Source organism: Triticum aestivum, chromosome 1A (assembly GCF_018294505.1).
Source record: "Triticum aestivum cultivar Chinese Spring chromosome 1A, IWGSC CS RefSeq v2.1, whole genome shotgun sequence".
Taxonomy (NCBI): Eukaryota; Viridiplantae; Streptophyta; class Magnoliopsida; order Poales; family Poaceae; genus Triticum; species Triticum aestivum.
In genome coordinates, this window is record NC_057794.1 from 483367367 (window position 1) to 483389940 (window position 22574).

Consider the following 22574-nt stretch of genomic DNA (forward strand, 5'->3'; position numbering starts at 1 on the left):
GCAAGTCTCTTTGAATTATCAGTTTGGTTTGCCCTACTAGATTGATCTTTCTTGCAATGGGACAAGTGCTTAGCTTTGGGTTCAATCTTGCGGTGTCCTTTCCCAGTGACAGTAGGGGCAGCAAGGCATGTATTGTATTGTTGCCATCGAGGATAGCAAGATGGGGTTTATATCATACTAGATCATTGAGGGCGCGCGTTGCTGCGCCCGTCCATTTTTCCAATAGAATGATAGAAAGTTACTAAATATATAGAAAGATGAAAGAGTTAAATTCTTATTTTTAGTGAAATACTCGAACTTCTGATCCATTTTGTGCAAATGAAATACTGATCATTTTATATGACTATTATCTTCTATACTTGTCGGGAATGGCATACAGAGCTCAAAAAGGAAAAGGCACACATCCGTCAGCAATATAAACTACATGAAGCAGTCGGCGTGTGCATTATGCAACTCTGAACAAAATTAGTGAAGTGATTGCTCTGTTGGGATCATGATAAGAGAGTTAGACTCGTAGCAATATCTCTATAACAAGCTATATAATGTAAATTTAAATGTGAAAAATAGTACAAACCTGAACAGAGTCGTCGTTATGTGCAAAAGAAGTCGGCGGTTCATGTGGGTGGTGGAAAAGGATGTATTCAAGTTGAGTTTGGAGTAGAGAGGTGCTATGCCTATATTGAGGATGTTCAGCTGGTTCTGAAGTTAGATAAAGAGGGATTTGTGTGCATCCTTGACCAAACTGCGGCATTAGTGATGCAGAAGAGGACAATATAAGCGTATAGATAATAGCTCTAATCAGTAAAAATGAAGAATTAGTATAGATAACAGGCCAAGACAATGCAAATACCATTTTGTAAGCAGCCTGAAAATTGAAGCCAAACTTGGTTGTGTACATTAGAAACTAAACTATGTAAAAACTATGCAAAGATGAGTATAAATTGTTCTTGACATGGCAGCAGCTATGGAATCAATCACAGTTTTAGCTGGCTCAGTGGATATATATCAATCAGCAACACTTAAATCTGTAGCATCCTCGTTCAATCTGATGAACAAGAAAGACAGTGATGAAAGTACTGAACTAAAGATGCATCATAAGGGTATCTTATGATATAATTTGTACACGTCAATAGGTTGTAGCAATGCCCTACTCTCATGACCCGGAATAAGAAAATTATAAATGACAGGATGATCCATTTGGAAAGAGTGCCAAGAAATTGTAAACACTCTTTGTTCTGAAATACTATGCAAGGGAAAGATGATTCTAGGAATAAAAGGCACATACGGTGTAAATAACCATTCATCTAATGATCTTAAGAACCAAGGGAATGTTCATTTGAAATCATAATGTAAGAAAAAAGATATAGAGAGAACCTAAGTATCTTTATTCCACATTATAATGCAAGAGAAAAAAGACAAATGAAATAATAATTTGATGTACCACTATTTTATTGCCAAGTTGTAGAAAGATTTGCCTATATGTAGATAGTTATGCTTCTTACTCACACCCTAAGCACACGGTATGAAGTTATTGTACATATCATTAGACCATATAGCCTCTTAGAATAACATTCTTCAATCTAAAACTGCGCTTACATTACATGGTATCAAAACAAATATAAAAATGCTTCATTGGCAGAACCATTCCTGTTCCTATTATCAGTGCCCAACTGCTCACATTCTAGATTCCACCAGATAGCACAACATAAAAAATTTAAACACTGAAAATTGAAAAGGACGCACATCAATAGTACTGAAGGCCAAAATTACAATCCTTTGTACTCAGCAATCCTTGTCTCCAATTAAATGGTTTGATTTGATCATGTCATGTTTGTTGCTCCATGAATCTCCCAAGTATTCTAATTTTAGCAGCAACCAAATCCTTGCTCCAAATCCACCAAACCAAATCACATGTAAAAACAGGTGGAATCAGGGTGCGCAATCCAGACTAAGATCCAATAGTAAGCAAAAAAAAGACAAAGTAAACAGAAATAACTATGCGAGCAGTAGTACAGGAGAAACAAAGCAACATACATGATGCCTAGATGCAAATTGGGCATCAGCACATAGTTGATGTGCCTACTTCTTAACTGATGCGGCATGCAGATGGACGACTGCGTCAATGCCGATGGTGCCAAGGACAAAGGTGGAGTTGAGAAGCAGCAAGGGCAGTGGTTGTGTATCTGTAGAAGGGGAGGCATGAGAAAATGGATGGTGGCGCCACTGATTTTTTCCCTTCAAGTTACCCATGTGGCTCGGTTCTTCCTCCTCCCAGCTATCCTTGTAGCCGGGTGGGTAACATTTTCTCTCAGCATCCGGTACTGCACCTCCACTCAGGCATAAGCCTCTTCATGGCCACTGACTGCAACATCCATCCGTGGGGTAGTCTTGTGACTATAGTGACTGATGGGATGGATGTCGTGTGACACAGACTAAGCGAATTCGCTGTATATTTCTAGTTATGTGTGCCTCCTTTTACATTGTAAATGATACTCTCACAGTCAGAACCCAATTATGCTCAAAACTTGAAGAACGGACAATCAAATTATGTTAGTTATGTTCTTTAGAAAAAAAGAGAAGAAGTGTAATAAAAAAGAGAAATTTGATCAGCTTGATAAACAAAGTTATATTGAAAAAATTATATCACTAAAATAGCAAGTTCAACTAAGTGATAACCATGGTGCATTAGAACATACAAAGGAGTGGATATGCAGACTGGTAGAGAATAACTCAAGAGCTAGCATTTGATTTTAGACACATAAAATTTAGTTTCTTGTCTTCTTGGAGGAGTGATCTCAATTCACAATTTGAGCGCCCTGTTTGGGCAGATAAAACCACCTGAGAAGCATATGCCAAGCCAAAAGAAAAACCTTACTTTCTTAACACGGAACAAACCAACCCTAATCATCCCTAATGTCTTATGCTTAGTCCTCCTTATGCATTTCAGATTTATAGTGTAACTATTACCTGGCCAGGAGGCGATTCATGCAGTAGCATAGCACGAAGAACACTTGGCGGCTGTCCAGAGACATGTCCTCTTGTGCAGATCCTTCCATCATCTCCGGCCTGAGTTATGGGGCACCGATCGAGATAACTGACCTCTTTGTGCAGTTGCTGGAGCACCATGGAGAAGAAGAGGCTGCCCAATGGTAGTCCCTGAAGCCAAGAAGAACAGGGGAGGGATGATTAGGAGTCCCTGCACCAATAATCGCCATCATTCCTCAATGTTGCTTGTCTCGAGCTCTCCTCTTCTGCAGGTAGCCGCCCTCGCTGCTCACCCCATCGGACCCTCATGAGCTACCTAGCCGTGTGCGCCGCCTCCAACCTTCCTGATGGGAGAGATTGGAGGAGGAGGAGCAATGAGGAAGAGAAGAGAACGGGGGAAGAGGAAAAAGATAGATGAGGGGAGCGCACCAATTCAACTCCCTCAGCAAGGCCGCGATGCCCGCGTCGCTGAGATGTAGGAGAACGTCGTGCACGCGCTGCGACCAGGAGTGGTCGGTGCAGAAGGCGACCCACTGGTTTGGGACGTGCGTCGGCGGCGGCGACTCGTCCACCGTCGCCTTCTTGTTCTTACCGTCGGCCGGCCCCTCGTGCGTGTCAGACGTGTACCTGCCGGCGGGGGTGCCTTTTGTCGATTGAGTGAGAGAGGAACGTCGTCGCTGGAGGTTGGCGTCGACAGTGGCGGCGGCGGCGAGGGGAGGTCGGGGAAAGAGAGACGAAACAAGATGGGTGTGCTTGCGGGCTTCGAGGGGTTGAATCGGCTTCGAGTGTAAACAGGCCCGATTAACCAGAGGCCACCGTTTTTTCTACCGGAGTAGCAGCCCCTTAGGACAGCGGCCCAGTTAGCGAGAAACTGAGCATCGGACCATGTCAGCCTTCCCAAATTGTCACGGGAGTAGCGGCCCAATAGGCTAGCGCTTGGTGGTAGCGATCGAAGCTACCAGGCGCGAGATTCCGAGCTAATCGCACGACCGAAAATGACTGAAACTGACGATCGAATAGTCAGGAATGCTAATGGCCTGAGAGGGCTGGGAGGGTGCTCAGTTATAATATATTTAAATTGCATGCGTTTATCCCTCTACATCATGTCATCTTGCTTAAAGCGTTACTCTGTTCTCTTAAACTTAATATTCTAGATGCATGCTGGATAGAGGTCGATGTGTGGAGTAATAGTAGTAGATGTAGGCAGGAGTTAGTCTACTTGTCTCGGACATGATGCCTATATACATGATCATACCTAGATATTCTCATAACTATGCTCAATTCTGTCAATTGCTCAACAGTAATTTGTTTACCCATCGTGAAATACTTATGCTCTTGAGAGAAGCCACTAGAGAAGCCTTTGGCCCCCGGGTCTATTTTCCATCATATTTATCTTTCAATACTTAGTTATTTTTATTGCCTTTTATTTTACTTTGCATCTTTTATTTCTCTTTATCAAAAAAATACCAAAAAAATTATCTTATCATATCTATCAGATCTCACTCTCGTAAGTGATCGTGTAGGGATTGACAACCCCTTATCGCGTTGGTTGCGAGGATTTATTTGTTTGTGTAGGTGCGAGAGACTCGTGCGTGGCATCCTACTGGATTGATACCTTGGTTCTCAAAAACTGAGGGAAATAATTATGCTACTTTGCTGCATCACCCTTTCCTCTTCAAGGGAAAACCAATGCAAGTGCTCAAGAGGTAGCAAGAAGGATTTCTGGCGCCGTTGCCGGGGAGGTTACGCAAAAGTCAGCATACCAAGTACCCATCACAAACCCTTATCTCCCGCATTACATTATTTGCCATTTGCCTCTCGTTTTCCTCTCCCCCACTTCACCCTTGCCATTTTATTCGCCTTCTTTTTTCCGCTCACCTTTCTTCCGCTATGTCGGAATCAAAAAGGGTTGGGAGTTCTCTCCCGAGTTTTAGTGCTTTGGACAATCCTTCTATTCTCGCTAAACTCATAAATAAAGATGCTATGGAAAGACCTACCGGAGTTATCAATGAGAATCTTAATAATTTTGATGAAAATGATTCCGGAAATTTTCGTTATTTATTTGATGAATCTTTGAAAGATGCTTGGGATAGACTATTAAGGATCAGGGCTAGCTATGTGCCTCAATACCAAATTGAAATTTACTTAAAAAAGCTTTTATGTTGCCCTACCTTCTTATTTTAAGCATGTCCTAGATTCTATATTTGAAGAAGGTTTTCTTGAAGGGGATGCCGTAGACACTTATGAAAAGATGAAAACCATATTTGAGCACCCCATGGATGAGAAAGTTGAATCTACATCTCTTTTGCTCTCTTACCAAAACGAATCTATCAAAGAGATGAAGGCTAACTTAGATACAAATTTCCGTAACGTACTTAATATTTCTTCTACCATTAATAGCCATGTGCTTTATCAAAATAGAAGGTTTAATTTCATAGATAGCAAGTTTGCTCTTTTCTTCCCTAAAACCAAAGATGGCAATACCTAGATCTATCCTTGCTTTTATGCCTAGCTAGGGACGTTAAACGATAGCGCTTGTTGGGAGGCAACCTAATTTTATTTTTATTCCTTGCTTTTTGCTCCTGTTTAGTAATAAATAATTTATCTATTCTTTGTTTTGTTTATGTTTTTTGTGTTTAATTAGTGTTTGTGCCAAGTAGAACCATTGGGAAGACTTGGGGAAAGTCTTTTTAATCTTGCTGTAAAAACAGAAACTTTAGCGCTCACGAGAATTGCTTCCATTTTTATTTGGAAAGGGATATTTAGTTAATTCTTTTTGCAGATGATTAATAGATAAATTCCTCACGTCCAGAAATTTGTTTTAGAATTTTTTTGGGTTCCAGATCTTGCGTTAGCTACAGATTACTACGGACTGTTCTGTTTTTGACAGATTCTGTTTTTCGTGTGTTGTTTGCTTATTTTGATGAATCTATGGCTAGTAAAATAGTTTGTAAACCATAGAGAAGTTGGAATACAGTAGTTTTAACACCAATATAAATAAAAAATGAGTTAATCACAGTACCTTGAAGTGGTGTTTTGTTTTCCTTCGCTAACGGAGCTCACAAGATTTTCTACTTTAAGTTTTGTGTTGTGAAGTTTTCAAGTTTTAGGTAAAAGATTTGATGGATTATGGAATAAGGAGTGGAAAGAGCCTAAGATTGGGGATGCCCATGGTACCCCAAGATAATCTAAGGACACCTAAAAGCCAAAGCTTGGGGATGCACCGGAAGGCATCCCCTCTTTCGTCTACTTGCATCGGTAACTTTACTTGGAGCTATATTTTTATTTACCACATGATATGTGTTTTGCTTGGAGCGTCTTGTATTATTTGAGTCTTTATTTGTTAGTTTTCCACAATCATCCTTACTGTACACACCTTTTGAGAGAGACACGCATGATTCGGAAATTGTTAGAATACTCTATGTGCTTCACTTATATCTTTTGAGCTATATAGTTTTTGCTCTAGTGCTTCACTTATATCTTTTAGAGCACGTCGGTGGATTTGTTTTATAGAAACTATTGTTCTCTCATGCTTCACTTAGATTATTTTGAGAGTCCTACAAAACAGCATGGTAATTTGCTTTAATTATGTTAGGCATTCAAGATTAATAAAAAATTTCTTATGAGTGTCTTGATAATTGTTTTGAGATATGGACATGGTAGTATTAGACTCATGCTATTTGAGTAGTTGTGATTTTTTTTGAGAAATACTTGTGTTAAAGTTTGTGATTCCCGTAGCATGCACGTATGGTGAACCGTTATGTGATGAAGTCGGAGCATGATTTATTTATTGATTGTCTTCCTTATGAGTGGCGGTCGGGGACGAGCGATGGTCTTTTCCTACCAATCTATCCCCCTAGGAGCATGCGCGTAATACTTTGCTTTGATAACTTGTAGATTTTTGCAGTAAGTATATGAGTTCTTTATGACTAATGTTGAGTCCATGGATCATACTTTTCTTCCTTCCACCATTGCTAGCCTCTCTAATACCGTGCACCTTTCGCCGGTATCATACACCCACCATATACCTTCCTCAAAACAGCCACCATACCTACCTATCATGGCATTTCCATAGCCATTTCGAGATATATTGCCATGCAACTTTCCACCGTTCCGTTTACTATGACACGCTCCATCATTGCCATATTTCTTTGCATGATCATGTAGTTGACATCGTATTTGTGGCAAAGCCACCGTTCATAATTCTTCCATACATGTCACTCATGAGTCATTGCACATCCCGGTACACCGCCGGAGGCATTCATATAGAGTCATATCTTGTCCTAAGTATCGAGTTGTAATTCTTGAGTTGTAAGAAAATAAAAGTGTGATGATCATCATTATTAGAGCATTGTCCCAGTGAGGAAAGGATGATGGAGACTATGATTCCCCCACAAGTCGGGATGAGACTCAGGACGAAAAAAAATAGGCCATAAAAAAGAGAAGGCGCAAATAAAAAAAATATGAGAGAAAAAGAGAGAAGGGACAATGCTACTATCCTTTTACCACGCTTGTGCTTCAAAGTAGCACCATGATCTTCATAATAGAGAGTCTCCTATGTTATCACTTTCATATACTAGTGGGACTTTTTCATTATATAACTTGGCTTGTATATTCCAATGATGGGATTCCTCAAAATGCCCTAGGTATTCGTGAGCAAGTGAGTTGGATGCACATCCACTTAGTTCCTTTTGTTGAGCTTTCATATACTTATAGCTCTAGTGCATCCGTTGCATGGCAATTCCTACTCACTCACATTGATATCTATTGATGGGCATCTCCATAGCCCGTTGATACGCCTAGTTGATGTGAGACTATCTTCCCCCCTTTTGTCTCCTCCACAACCACCATTCTATTCCACCTAAAGTGCTATGTCCATGGCTCACGCTCATGTATTGCGTGAAGATTGAAAAAGTTTGAGAACACCAAAAGTATGAAACAATTGCTTGGCTTGTCATCGGGGTTGTGCATGATTTAAATACTTTGTGTGGTGAAAATAGAGCATAGCTAGACTGTATGATTTTGTTGGGATAACTTTCTTTGGCCATGTTATTTTGAAGAGACATAATTTCTTAGTTAGTATGCTTGAAGTATTATTATTTTTATGTCAATATTGAACTTTTATCTTGAATCTTTCGGATCTGAATATTCATACCACAATTAAGAAGAATTACATTGAAATTATGCCAAGTAGCATTCCACATCCAAAATTCTATTTTTATCATTTACCTACTCGAGGACGAGCATGAATTAAGCTTGGGATGCTTGATACGTCTCCAACGTATCTATAATTTTTGTTTGTTCCATGCTATATTATATTCTGTTTTGGACATTATTGGGCTTTATTATACACTTTTGTATTATTTTTGGGACTAACCTATTAACCGGAGGCCCAGCCCAGAATCATTGTTTTTTGCCTATTTTAGGGTTTCACAGAAAAATAATATCAAACGGAGTCCAAACGGAATGAAACCTTCGGAAACGTGATTTTTGGAACGAACATGATCCAGAGGACTTGGACCCTACGTCAAGCAATCAACGAGGAAGGCACGAGGTAGGGGGGCGCGCCTACCCCCCCCCCCCCCAGGTGCACCCTCCACCCTCGTGGGCCCCTTGTTGCTCCACCGACGTACTCCTTCCTCCTATATATACCTACGTACCCCAAAACTACCAGATACGGAGCCAAAACCCTAATTCCACCGCCGTAACTTTCTATATCCACGAGATCCCATCTTGGGGCCTTTCCGGAGCTCCGTCGAAGGGGGCATCGATCACGGAGGGCTTCTACATCAACACCATAGCCTCTCCGATGAAGTGTGAGTAGTTTACTTCAGACCTACGGGTCCATAGTTATTAGCTAGATGGCTTCTTCTCTCTTTTTGGATCTCAATACAAAGTCCCCCCTCTCTTGTGGAGATTTATTCGATGTAATCTTCTTTTGCGGTGTGTTTGTTGTGACCGATGAATTGTGGGTTTATGATCAAGTTTATCTATGAACAATATTTGAATCTTCTCTGAATTCTTTTATGTATGATTGGTTATCTTTGCAAGTCTCTTCGAATTATCAGTTTGGTTTGGCCTACTAGATTGATCTTTCTTGCAATGGGAGAAGTGCTTAGCTTTGGGTTCAATCTTGCGGTGTCCTTTCCCAGTGACAGTAGGGGTAGCAAGGCACGTATTGTATTGTTGCCATCGAGAATAACAAGATGGGGTTTATATCATATTGCATGAGTTTATCCCTCTACATCATGTCATCTTGCTTAAAGCGTTACTTTGTTCTCTTGAACTTAATACTCTAGATGCATGCTGGATAGCGGTCGATGTGTGGAGTAATAGTGGTAGATGCAGGCAGGAGTCGGTCTACTTGTCTCGGACATGATGCCTATATACATGATCATACCTAGATATTCTCATAACTATGGTCAATCCTGTCAATTGCTCAACAATAATTTGTTTACCCACCGTGAAATACTTATGCTCTTGAGAGAAGCCACTAGTGAAACCTATGGCCCCCGGGTCTATTTTCCATCATATTAATCTTTCAATACTTAGTTATTTTTATTGCCTTTTATTTTACTTTGCATCTTTTATTTCTCTTTATCATAAAAATACCAAAAAAATAATCTTATCATATCTATCAGATCCCACTCTCGTAAGTGACCGTGTAGGGATTGACAACCCCTTATCGCGTTGGTTGCGAGGATTTATTTCTTTGTGTAGTTGCGAGGGACTCGTGCGTGGCCTCCTACTGGATTGATACCTTGGTTCTCAAAAACTGAGGGAAATACTTACACTACTTTGCTGCATCACCCTTTCCTCTTCAAGGGAAAACCAACGCAAGTGCTCAAGAGGTAGCAACCAGGACTAGGCCCACCTGTCTCCTAGGTGGTCACAACCTGCCCTGTCACTCCACCACAAAGTAACACTCGGGGGCCATCGGGAACCCAGGCCCACCACTACCTGGATGGAACCACCTGCCCCTTCTGCCCCCATCTCCGAACAGTAACATAAGTAATGTAATAGTATAGTATATACCCGTGATCACCTCCCGAGTGATCACGACCCCGTAATATAGCATGGCAGATGGACAAGAGTGTAGGGCCACTGATGTAATACTAGCAACCTATTCTAAGTATTAGGATAGCAGGTAAAGGTACCAACAATTGTAGCAAGAATGACAGACTATGCAACAAAATAGGATTAACCGAAAGCAGTAACATGCTACACTACTCTAATGCAAGCAGTAGAGAGAAGGAATAGGCAATATCTGGTTGATCAAAGGGGGGGCTTGCCTGGAAGCTCTGAAGACATATAAGAACCTTCGACGGTGAAGCAGTCGAGCACCTGTTCAACCGCGATCTCGGGGTCTACCGGAAAGAAGTAACGAAAAGGGAACATAATAAATAATAGAGCAAAAAATGCATCACATGGCATGACAAAGCAAAACGCTGCGCTGGGGGCGACCTAACGCAGTACTACACGTTGCAGACAGAGAGGGAAAACGTCCGGAGGGGTTTTCTCGGCGTTTGGCATTTTCCTGACAGATGAAAGAGAGGGGACGGTTCCAAGTTCAGCATGCTAGGGGTATGTGATGGATGAACGAATTGCATATTCGGTTTCGTTGGATTTTTCTGAGCAACTTTCATATATAAATTAATTTCATCTGACTTATGATTTAATTACTATGATTTTCCAAAGTTTTAAGCATTTTCTACATTTATTTTATTTATCTAATTCGTTTAATTACTAAATAGGCAGAATCCTTTTTACACCTACTAGGGGGCTAGCCATGTGTATGATAGTGGGGCCAGGGTCAAAGTCAATAGTTGACCAGTCAACAGGGTCAAAGCGGGGCCCATTTGTCATTTGCCCATGTGGAAAAAGAGAATTAACTAAACTAATTTAAAACAGAGGGCCACATGTCATAAGTTATTAGGCTAATCTAGCACTAAACTAATACTATCTAAACAACAGAATTAATCCTAGAACTAATCTAGCCAAATAGACCTAAACTAGTTTGGGCCGGCACCACACACACTCACACATCACACTCACACGCACCACATTGCATACACACACAGCACACACCACACTCACACACACCACGGCCATGGCCTTGGCCATGGTCAGCAGCAGCCACAGCCGGAGGTAGCAGGCTACAGTAGCACCAGCAACCGAGTAGCGGCATAAGCACGGAGCAGCGGTGGTGGCAAACTAGCGGGTACAACAACAATAAGTAGCACTAGGAAGCAAGAGCAGTAGCAAGAAGTCAACAGCAGCAGAGCTTCAGCGGCAAAGCAGCAGGCAGCGGCCGCGAGCAACAATAGTTGCCGGCACGCACAGGCAAGGGCAGCTGCGGGCGCAACACACGACGACGGGAGCGGCAGGGTGCGGCGAGGGGACGGACGGCGCGCAGCCAGACGCGGTGGGGCGTGTACGGGGCGCAGTGGCGTGTGATGTCTACTACACAACCTTCTTCTTGTAGACTTCGTTTGGTCTCCAAGTGCAGAGGTTTGTAGGACAGTAGCAAATTTCCCTCAAGTGGATGACCTAAGGTTTATCAATCCGTGGGAGGCGTAAGATGAAGATGGTCTCTCTCAAGCAACCCTGCAACCAAATAACAAAGAATCTCTTGTATCCCCAAAACACCCAATACAATGGTAAATTGTATAGGTGCACTAGTTCGGCGAAGAGATGGTGATACAAGTGATATATGTATAGTAGATAAGGGTTTTTTTAATCTGAAAATATAAAAACAGCAAGGTAACAAGTGGTAAAAGTGAGCACAAACGGTATTGCAATGCGTTGAAACAAGGCCTAGGGTTCATACTTTCACTAGTGCAAGTTCTCTCAACAATAATAACATAATTAGATCACATAACTATCCCTCAACATGCAACAAAGAGTCACTCCAAAGCCACTAACAGCGGAGAACAAACGAAGAGATTAAGGTAAGGTACGAAACCACCTCAAAGTTATTCTTTCCAATCAATCCGTTGGGCTATTCCTATAAGTGTCACAAACATCCCTAGAGTTCGTACTAGAATAACACCTTAAGACACAAATCAACCAAAACCCTAATGTCACCTAGATACTCCAATGTCACCTCAAGTATCCGTGGGTATGATTATATGATACGCATCACACAATCTCATATTCATCTATTCAACCAACACATAGAACCTCAAAGAGTGCCCCAAAGTTTCTACCAGAGAGTCAAGACAAAAACGTGTGCCAACCCCTATACATAGGTTCATGGACGGAACCCGCAAGTTGATCACCAAAACATACATCAAGTGGATCAATAGAATACCCCATTGTCACCATGGGTATCCCATGCAAGACATACATCAAGTGTTCTCAAATCCTTAAAGACTCAATCCGATAAGATAACTTCAAAGGGAAAACTCAATCCACTACAAGAGAGTAGAGGGGGAGAAACATCATAAGATCCAACTATAATAGCAAAGCTCGCGATACATCAAGATCGTACCACCTCAAGAACACGAGAGAGAGAGAGAGAGAGAGAGAGAGAGATCAAACACATAGCTACTCGTACATACCCTCAGCCCCGAGGGAGAACTGTTGGGGAACGTAGCAGAAATTCAAAATTTTCCTACGTGTCACCAAGATCTATCTATGGAGAGACTAGCAACGAGGGGAAGGAGAGTGCATCTACATACCCTTGTAGATTGCTAAGCGGAAGCGTTCAAGTGAACGGGGTTGATGGAGTCGTACTCGTCGTGATTCAGATCACCGATGATCCTAGTGCCGAACGGACGGCACCTCCGCGTTCAACACACGTACAGCTCGACGATGTCTCCCACGCCTTGATCCAGCAAGGAGAGAGGGAGAGGTTGAGGAAGACTCCATCCAGCAGCAGCACAACGGCGTGGTGGTGATGGAGGAGCGTGGCAATCCTGCAGGGCTTCGCCAAGCACCTACGGGAGAGGAGGAGGTGTCACGGGAGGGAGGGAGGCGCCAAGGGCTCAGGTATGGATGCCCTCCCTCCCCTCCACTATATATAGGGGCAGGGGAGAGGGGGGAGGCGCAGCCTTGCCCCTTCCTCCAAGGAAGGGGTGCGGCTAAGAGGGGGGAGGAGTCCATCCTCCCCAAGGCACCTCGGAGGTGCCTTCCCCCTTTAGGACTCTCCCCTTTTTCCTATATCTTGGCGCATGGGCCTCTAGGGGCTGGTGCCCTTGGCCCATGTAGGCCAAGGCGCACCCCCTACAGCCCATGTGGCCCCCCGGGGCAGGTGGCCCCACCCGGTGGGCCCCCGGGACCCTTCCGGTGGTCCCGGTACAATACCGATGACCCCGAAACTTGTCCCGATGGCCGAAACAGGACTTCCTATATATAAATCTTTACCTCCGGACCATTCCGGAACTCCTCGTGACGTCCGGGATCTCATCCGGGACTCCGAACAACATTCGGTAACCACATACAAACTTCCTTTATAACCCTAGCGTCATCGAACCTTAAGTGTGTAGACCCTACGGGTTCGGGAGACATGTAGTCATGACCGAGATGTTCTCCGGTCAATAACCAACAGCGGGATCTGGATACCCATGTTGGCTCCCACATGTTCCACGATGATCTCATCGGATGAACCACGATGTCAAGGACTCAATCAATCCCGTATACAATTCCCTTTGTCTAGCGGTATGGTACTTGCCCGAGATTCGATCGTCGGTATACCGATACCTTGTTCAATCTCGTTACCGGCAAGTCTCTTTACTCGTTCCGTAACACATCATCCCGTGATCAACCCCTTGGTCACATTGTGCACATTATGATGATGTCCTACCGAGTGGGCCCAGAGATACCTCTCCGTTTACACGGAGTGACAAAATCCCAATCTCGATTCGTGCCAACCCAACAGACACTTTCAGAGATACCCGTAGTGTACCTTTATAGCCACCCAGTTACGTTGTGACGTTTGGCACACCCAAAGCACTCCTACGGTATCCGGGAGTTGCACAATCTCATGGTCTAAGGAAATGATACTTGACATTAGAAAAGCTTTAGCATACGAACTACATGATCTTGTGCTAGGCTTAGGATTGGGTCTTGTCCATCACATCATTCTCCTAATGATGTGATCCCGTTATCAACGACATCCAATGTCCATGGTCAGGAAACCGTAACCATCTATTGATTAACGAGCTAGTCAACTAGAGGCTTACTAGGGACATGGTGTTGTCTATGTATCCACACATGTATCTGAGTTTCCTATCAATACAATTCTAGCATGGATAATAAACGATTATCATGAACAAGGAAATATAATAATAATCAATTTATTATTGCCTCTAGGGCATATTTCCAACAGTCTCCCACTTGCACTAGAGTCAATAATCTAGTTCACATCGATATGTGATTAACACTCAAGGTCACATCCCCATGTGACTAACACCCAAAGAGTTTACTAGAGTCAATAATCTAGTTCACATTTACCATGTGATTAACACTCGATGAGTTCTGGGTTTGATCATGTTATGCTTGTGAGAGAGGTTATAGTCAACGGGTCTGAACCTTTCAGATCCGTGTGTGCTTTACAAATCTCTATGTCATCTCCTAGATGCAGCTACCACGTTCTATTTGGAGCTATTCCAAATAACTGTTCTACTTGGAGCTATTCTAAATTGTTGCTCCATTATACGTATCCGGTATCTCTACTCAGAGCTATCCGGATAGGTGTTAAGCTTGCATCGACGTAACCCTTTACGACGAACTCTTTTACCACCTCCATAATTGAGAAAATTCCTTAGTCCACTAGTTACTAAGGATAACTTTGACCGCTGTCCTGTGATCCATTCTTGGATCACTCTTGTACCCCTTGACTGACTCATGGTAAAGCACACTTCAGGTGCGGTACACAGCATAGCATACTGTAGAGCCTATGTCTTAAGCATAGGGGACGACCTTCGTTCCTTTCTCTCTATTCTGCCATGGTCGAGCTTTAAGTCTTAACTTCATACCTTACAACTCAGGCAAGAACTCCTTCTTTGACTGATCCATCTTGAACACCTTCAAGATCACGTCAAGGCATGTGCTCATTTGAAAGTACTATTAAGCGTTTTGATCTATCCTTATAGATCTTGATGCTCAATGTTCAAGTAGCTTAATCCAGGTTTTCCATTGAAAACACTTTCCAAATAACCCTATATGCTTTCCAGAAATTCTACGTCATTTCTGATCATTAATATGTCAACAACATATACTCATCAGAAATTCTATAGTGCTCCCACTCACTTCTTTGGAAATACAAGTTTCTCATAAACTTTGTATACACCCAAAATCTTTGATCATCATCAAAGCATACATTCCAACTCCGAGATGCTCACTCCAGTCCTCAGAAGGATTGCTGGAGCTTTGCATACTTATTAGCATATTTCAGGATAGACAAAACCTTCCGGTTGTATCACATACAACCTTTCCTCAAGAATCGTCGAGGAAACAATGTTTTGACATCCTATCTGCAAGATTTCATAAATAATGCAGTAATTGCTAATATAATTCCAACAGACTCTTAGCATCGCTACGAGTGAGAAAGTCTCATCGTAGTCAACTCCTTGAACTTGTCGAAAAACATCTTAACGACAAGTCGAGCTTTCTCAATGGTGACACTTACCATCATTGTCTGTCTTCCTTTCAAAATCCATATGTACCTAACAGCCTTACGACCATCAAGTAGTTCTTCCAAAGTCTACACTTTGTTTTCATACATGGATCCTCTCTCGGGTTTTATGGCCTTGAGCCATTTATCGGAATCCGGGCCCACCATCGCTTCTCCATAGCTCGTAGGTTCATTGTTGTCTAGCAACATGACTTCCAAGACAGGATTACGTACCACTCTGAAGTAGTACGCATCCTTGTCATCCCACGAGGTTTGGTAGTGACTCGATCCGAAGTTTCATGATCACTATCATAAGCTTCCACTTCAGTTGGTGTACGTGCCACAGGAACAACTTCCTGTGCCCTGCTACACACTTGTTGAAGTGACGGTTCAATAACCTCATCAAGTCTCCACCATCCTCCCACTCAACTTTTCGAGAGAAACCTTTCCTCGAAAAAGGACCCGATTCAAGAAACAATCCCTATTGCTTTCGGATCTGAATTAGGAGGTATACCCAACTGTTTTGGGTGTCCTATGAAGATGCATTTTATCCGCTTTGGGTTCGAGCTTATCAACCTGAAACCTTTTCACATAAGCGTCGCAGCCCCAAACTTTAAGAAACGACAACTTAGGTTTCTCTAAACCATAATTCACACGGTGTCATCTCAACGAAATTATGTGGTGCCCTATTTAAAGTGAATGTGGTTGTCTCTAATGCCTAACCCATGAACGATAGTGGTAACTCGATAAGAGACATCATGGTATGCACCATATCCAATAGGGTGCAACTATGACGTTTGGACACACCATCACACTATGGTGTTCCAGGCTGTATCAGTTGTGAAACAATTTCCACAATGTCTTAATTCTGTGCCAAACTCGTGATTCAGATATTCATCTCTATGATCATATCATAGATCTTTTATCCTCTTGTCACGACGATCTTTCAACTTCACACTGAAATTACTTGAACCTTTCAATAATTCAGACTCGTGATTCATCAAGTAAATATACTCAACATCTACTCGAATCATCTGTGAAGTAAGAACATAACGATATTCACTGCATGCCTCAGCACTCATTGGACTGCACACATCAAAATGTGTTACTTCCAACAAGTTGCTATCTTGTTCCATCTTACTGAAAACGAGGCTTTTCAGTCATCTTGCCCATGTGGTATGATTTGCATGTCCCAAGTGATTCAAAATCAAGTGAGTCAAAACGGTCCATTTGCATGGAGTTTCTTCATGCATATACACCAATAGACATGGTTCGCATGTCTCAAACTTTTCAAAAACGAGTGAGCCCAAAGATCCATCAATATGGAGCTTCTTCATGCGTTTTATACCGATATGACTTACGTGGCAGTGCCACAAGTAGGTGGTACTATCATTACTATCTTTTGGCATGAACATGTGTATCACTACGATCGAGATTTAATAAACCATTCATTTTAGGTGTAAGACCATTGAAGGTATTATTCAAATAAACAGAGTAACCATTATTCTCCTTAAATGAATAACCGTATTGCGATAGACGTAATCCAATCATGTCTATGCTCAACGCAAACACCAAATAACAATTATTTAGGTTTAACACCAATCTCTTTGGTAGAGGGAGCGTGCGATGCTTGATCATATCAAGCTTGGAAAAACTTCCAACACATATCGTCAGCTCACCTTTAGCTAGTCTCCGTTTATTCCGTAGCCTTTTGTTTCGAGTTACTAACACTTAGCAACCGAACCGGTATCTAATACCCTGGTGCTACTAGGAGTACTAGCAAAGTACACATTAACACAATGTATATCCAATATACTTCTATCGACCTTGCCAGCCTTCTTATCTACCAAGTATCTAGGGTAATTCTGCTCTAGTGGTTGTTCCCCTTATTACAGAAGCACTTAGTCTCGGGTTTGGGTTTTACCTTGGGTTTCTTCACTAGAGCAGCAGCTGATTTGCCGTTTCATGAAGTATCCCTTCTTGCCCTTGCCCTTCTTGAAACTAGTGGTTTCACCAACCATCAACAATTGATGCTCCTTCTTGATTTCTACTTTCGCGGTGTCAAACATCGCGAATACCTCAAGGATCATCATATCTATCCCTGATATGTTATAGTTCATCACGAAGCTCTAACAGCTTGGTGGCAATGACTTTGGAGAACCATCACTGTCTTATCTGGAAGATCAACTCCCACTCGATTCAAATGATTGTTGTACTCAGACAATCTGAGCACAAGCTCAACAATTGAGCTTTTCTCCTTAGTTTGCAGGTTAAGAAAGTCATCGGAGGTCTTATACCTCTTGACATGGGCACGAGCCTGAAATCCCAATTTCAGCCCTCAAAACATCTCATATGTTTCGCGATGTTTCAAAAACGTCTTTGGTGCCTCAACTCTAAACCGTTTAACTGAACTATCACGTAGTTATCAAAACGTGTATGTCAGATGTTCGCAACAACCACAGACAACGTTCGAGGTTCAGCACACTGAGCGGTGCATTAAGGACATAAGCCTTCTATGAAGCAATGAGGACAATCCTCAGTTTACGGACCTAGTCCGCATAATTGCTACTATCAACTTTCAACTAATTTTTCTCTAGGAACATATCTAAACAGTAGAACTATAGCGTGAGCTACGACATAATTTGCAAAAACCTTTTGACTATGTTCAGGATAATTAAGTTCATCTTATGAACTCCCACTCAGATAGACATCCCTCTAGTCATCTAAGTGATTACATGATCCGAGTCAAACTAGGCCGTGTCCGATCATCACGTGAGACGGACTAGTCATCATCGGTGAACATCTTCATGTTGATCGTATCTTCTATACGACTCATGTTCGACCTTTCGGTCTCCGTGTTCCGAGGCCATGTCTGTACATGCTAGGCTCGTCAAGTTAACCCTAAGTGTTTCGCGTGTGTAAATCTGTCTTACACCCGTTGTATGTGAACGTTAGAATCTAACACCCGATCATCACGTGGTGCTTCGAAACACGAACTGTCGCAACGGTGCACAGTTAGGGGAGAACACTTCTTGAAATTGTTGTAAGGGATCATCTTATTTACTACCGTCGTTCTAAGCAAATAAGATGTATAAACATGATAAACATCACATGCAATCAAATAGTGACATGATATGGCCATCATCACTTTGCTCCTTTTGATCTCCATCTTCGGGGCTCCATGATCATCATCGTCACCGGCATGACACCATGATCTCCATCATCATGATCTCCATCATCGTGTCTTCATGAAGTTGCCTCGCCAACTATTACTTCTACTACTATGGCTAACGGTTAGCAATAAAGTAAAGTAATTACATGACGTTTAAGTTGACACGCAGGTCACAAATAAATAAAGACAACTCCTATGGCTCCTGCCGGTTGTCATACTCATCGACATGCAAGTCGTGATTCCTATTACAAGAACATGATCAATCTCATACATCACATATATCATTCATCACATCCTTTTTGGCCATATCACATCACATAGCATACCCTGCAAAAACAAGTTAGACGTCCTCTAATTGTTGTTTGCATGTTTTACGTGGCTGCTATGGGTTTCTAGCAAGAACGTTTCTTACCTACGCATGAACCACAACGTGATATGCCAATTGCTATTTACCCTTCATAAGGACCCTTTTCATCGAATCCGATCCGACTAAAGTGGGAGAGACAGACACCCGCCAGCCACCTTATGCAACTAGTGCATGTTTGTCGGTGGAACCGGTCTCACGTAAGCGTACGTGTAAGGTTGGTCCGGGCCGCTTCATCCCACGATGCCGCCGAATCAAGATAAGACTAGTAACGGCAAGCATATTGAACAATATCGACGCCCACAACTACTTTGTGTTCTACTCGTGCAAAGAATCTACGCAATAGACCTAGCTCATGATGCCACTGTTGGGGAACGTAGCAGAAATTCAAAATTTTCCTACGTGTCACCAAGATCTATCTATGGAGAGACTAGCAACGAGGGGAAGGAGAGTGCATCTACATACCCTTGTAGATCGCTAAGCGGAAGCGTTCAAGTGAACGGGGTTGATGGAGTCGTACTCGTCGTGATTCAGATCACCGATGATCCTAGTGCCGAACGGACGGCACCTCCGCGTTCAACACACGTACAGCTCGACGATGTCTCCCACGCCTTGATCCAGCAAGGAGAGAGGGAGAGGTTGAGGAAGACTCCATCCAGCAGCAGCACAACGGCGTGGTGGTGATGGAGGAGCGTGGCAATCCTGCAGGGCTTCGCCAAGCACCTACGGGAGAGGAGGAGGTGTCACGGGAGGGAGGGAGGCGCCAAGGGCTCAGGTATGGATGCCCTCCCTCCCCTCCACTATATATAGGGGCAGGGGAGAGGGGGGAGGCGCAGCCTTGCCCCTTCCTCCAAGGAAGGGGTGCGGCTAAGAGGGGGGGAGGAGTCCATCCTCCCCAAGGCACCTCGGAGGTGCCTTCCCCCTTTAGGACTCTCCCCTTTTTCCTATATCTTGGCGCATGGGCCTCTAGGGGCTGGTGCCCTTGGCCCATGTAGGCCAAGGCGCACCCCCTACAGCCCATGTGGCCCCCCGGGGCAGGTGGCCCCACCCGGTGGGCCCCCGGGACCCTTCCGGTGGTCCCGGTACAATACCGATGACCCCGAAACTTGTCCCGATGGCCGAAACAGGACTTCCTATATATAAATCTTTACCTCCGGACCATTCCGGAACTCCTCGTGACGTCCGGGATCTCATCCGGGACTCCGAACAACATTCGGTAACCACATACAAACTTCCTTTATAACCCTAGCGTCATCGAACCTTAAGTGTGTAGACCCTACGGGTTCGGGAGACATGTAGTCATGACCGAGATGTTCTCCGGTCAATAACCAACAGCGGGATCTGGATACCCATGTTGGCTCCCACATGTTCCACGATGATCTCATCGGATGAACCACGATGTCAAGGACTCAATCAATCCCGTATACAATTCCCTTTGTCTAGCGGTATGGTACTCGCCCGAGATTCGATCGTCGGTATACCGATACCTTGTTCAATCTCGTTACCGGCAAGTCTCTTTACTCGTTCCGTAACACATCATCCCGTGATCAACCCCTTGGTCACATTGTGCACATTATGATGATGTCCTACCGAGTGGGCCCAGAGATACCTCTCCGTTTACACGGAGTGACAAAATCCCAATCTTGATTCGTGCCAACCCAACAGACACTTTCAGAGATACCCGTAGTGTACCTTTATAGCCACCCAGTTACGTTGTGACGTTTGGCACACCCAAAGCACTCCTACGGTATCCGGGAGTTGCACAATCTCATGGTCTAAGGAAATGATACTTGACATTAGAAAAGCTTTAGCATACGAACTACATGATCTTGTGCTAGGCTTAGGATTGGGTCTTGTCCATCACATCATTCTCCTAATGATGTGATCCCATTATCAACGACATCCAATGTCCATGGTCAGGAAATCGTAACCATCTATTGATTAACGAGCTAGTCAACTAGAGGCTTACTAGGGACATGGTGTTGTCTATGTATCCACACATGTATCTGAGTTTCCTATCAATACAATTCTAGCATGGATAATAAACGATTATCATGAACAAGGAAATATAATAATAATCAATTTATTATTGCCTCTAGGGCATATTTCCAACAAGAACTACTCCCTCCTCATCATGGAGAGCGCCGGGATGATGAAGATGGCCACCGGAGAGGGATTTCCCCTCCGGCAGGGTGCCGTAACGGGTCTAGATTGGTTTTCGGTGGCTGATGACCCACAAGTATAGGGGATCTATCGTAGTCCTTCCGATAAGTAAGAGTGTCGAACCCAACGAGGAGCAGAAGGAAATGATAAGCGGTTTCCAGCAAGGTATTCTCTGCAAGTACTGAAATAAGTGGTAACATATAGTTTTGTGATAAGATAATTTGTAATGAGCAACAAGTAACAAAAGTAAATAAGGTGCAGCAAGGTGGCCCAATCCTTTTTGTAGCAAAGGACAAGCCTGCACAAACTCTTATATGATGTAAAGCTCTCCCGAGGACACATGGGAATATCGTCAAGCTAGTTTTCATCACGTTCATATGATTCGCATTTGGTACTTTGATAATTTGGTATGTGGGTGGACCGGTGCTTGGGTGCTGCCCTTACTTGGACAAGCATCCCACTTATGATTAACCTCTATTGCAAGCATCCGCAACTACAACAAAAGTATTAAGGTAAACCTAACCATAGCATGAAACATATGGATCCAAATCAGCCCCTTACGAAGCAACGCATAAACTAGGGTTTAAGCTTCTGTCACTCTAGCAACCCATCATCTACTTATTACTTCCCAATGCCTTCCTCTAGGCCCAAATAATGGTGAAGTGTCATGTAGTCGACGTTCACATAACACCACTAGAGGAGAGACAACATACATCTCATCAAAATATCGAACGAGTACCAAATTCACATGACTACTAATAGCAAGACTTCTCCCATGTCCTCAGGAACAAAAGTAACTACTCACGAAGCATAAACATGTTCATAATCAGAGGGGTATTAATATGCATATAGGATCTGAACATATGATCTTCCACCAATTAAACCAACTTGCATCAACTACAAGGAGTAATTAACACTACTAGCAACCTACTAGCACCAATCCCGGACTTGGAGACAAGAATTGGATACAAGAGATGAACTAGGGTTTTGAGATGAGCTGGTGCTGATGAAGATGTTGATGGAGATTGCCCTCTCCCGATGAGAGGAGCGTTGGTGATGACGATGGCGGTGATTTCCCCCTTCGGGAGGGAAGTTTTCCCGGCAGAACAGCTCCGCCAGAGCCCTAGATTGGTTCCGCCAAGGTTCCGCCTCATGGCGGCGGAGTTTCGTCCGAGAAGACGGCTTATGATATTTTTCCCATCGAAAGACTCCATATAGCAGAAGATGGTCACCGGAGGGCCACCAGGGGGCCCACGAGGTAGGGGGGCGCG

General features: G+C 43.2%; 1 long non-coding RNA gene across 1 annotated transcript; it reads right to left on the bottom strand.

The window, feature by feature from the left end:
• Positions 1-243: 243 nt before the first annotated feature.
• LOC123059004 (uncharacterized) lies at positions 244-3759 on the bottom strand. Its single transcript, XR_006427342.1, has 3 exons — positions 3415-3759; positions 575-3329; positions 244-482 (listed from the first exon to the last, which is right to left on the bottom strand). It is a non-coding gene; the product is annotated as an uncharacterized lncRNA (long non-coding RNA).
• Positions 3760-22574: the final 18815 nt, after the last annotated feature.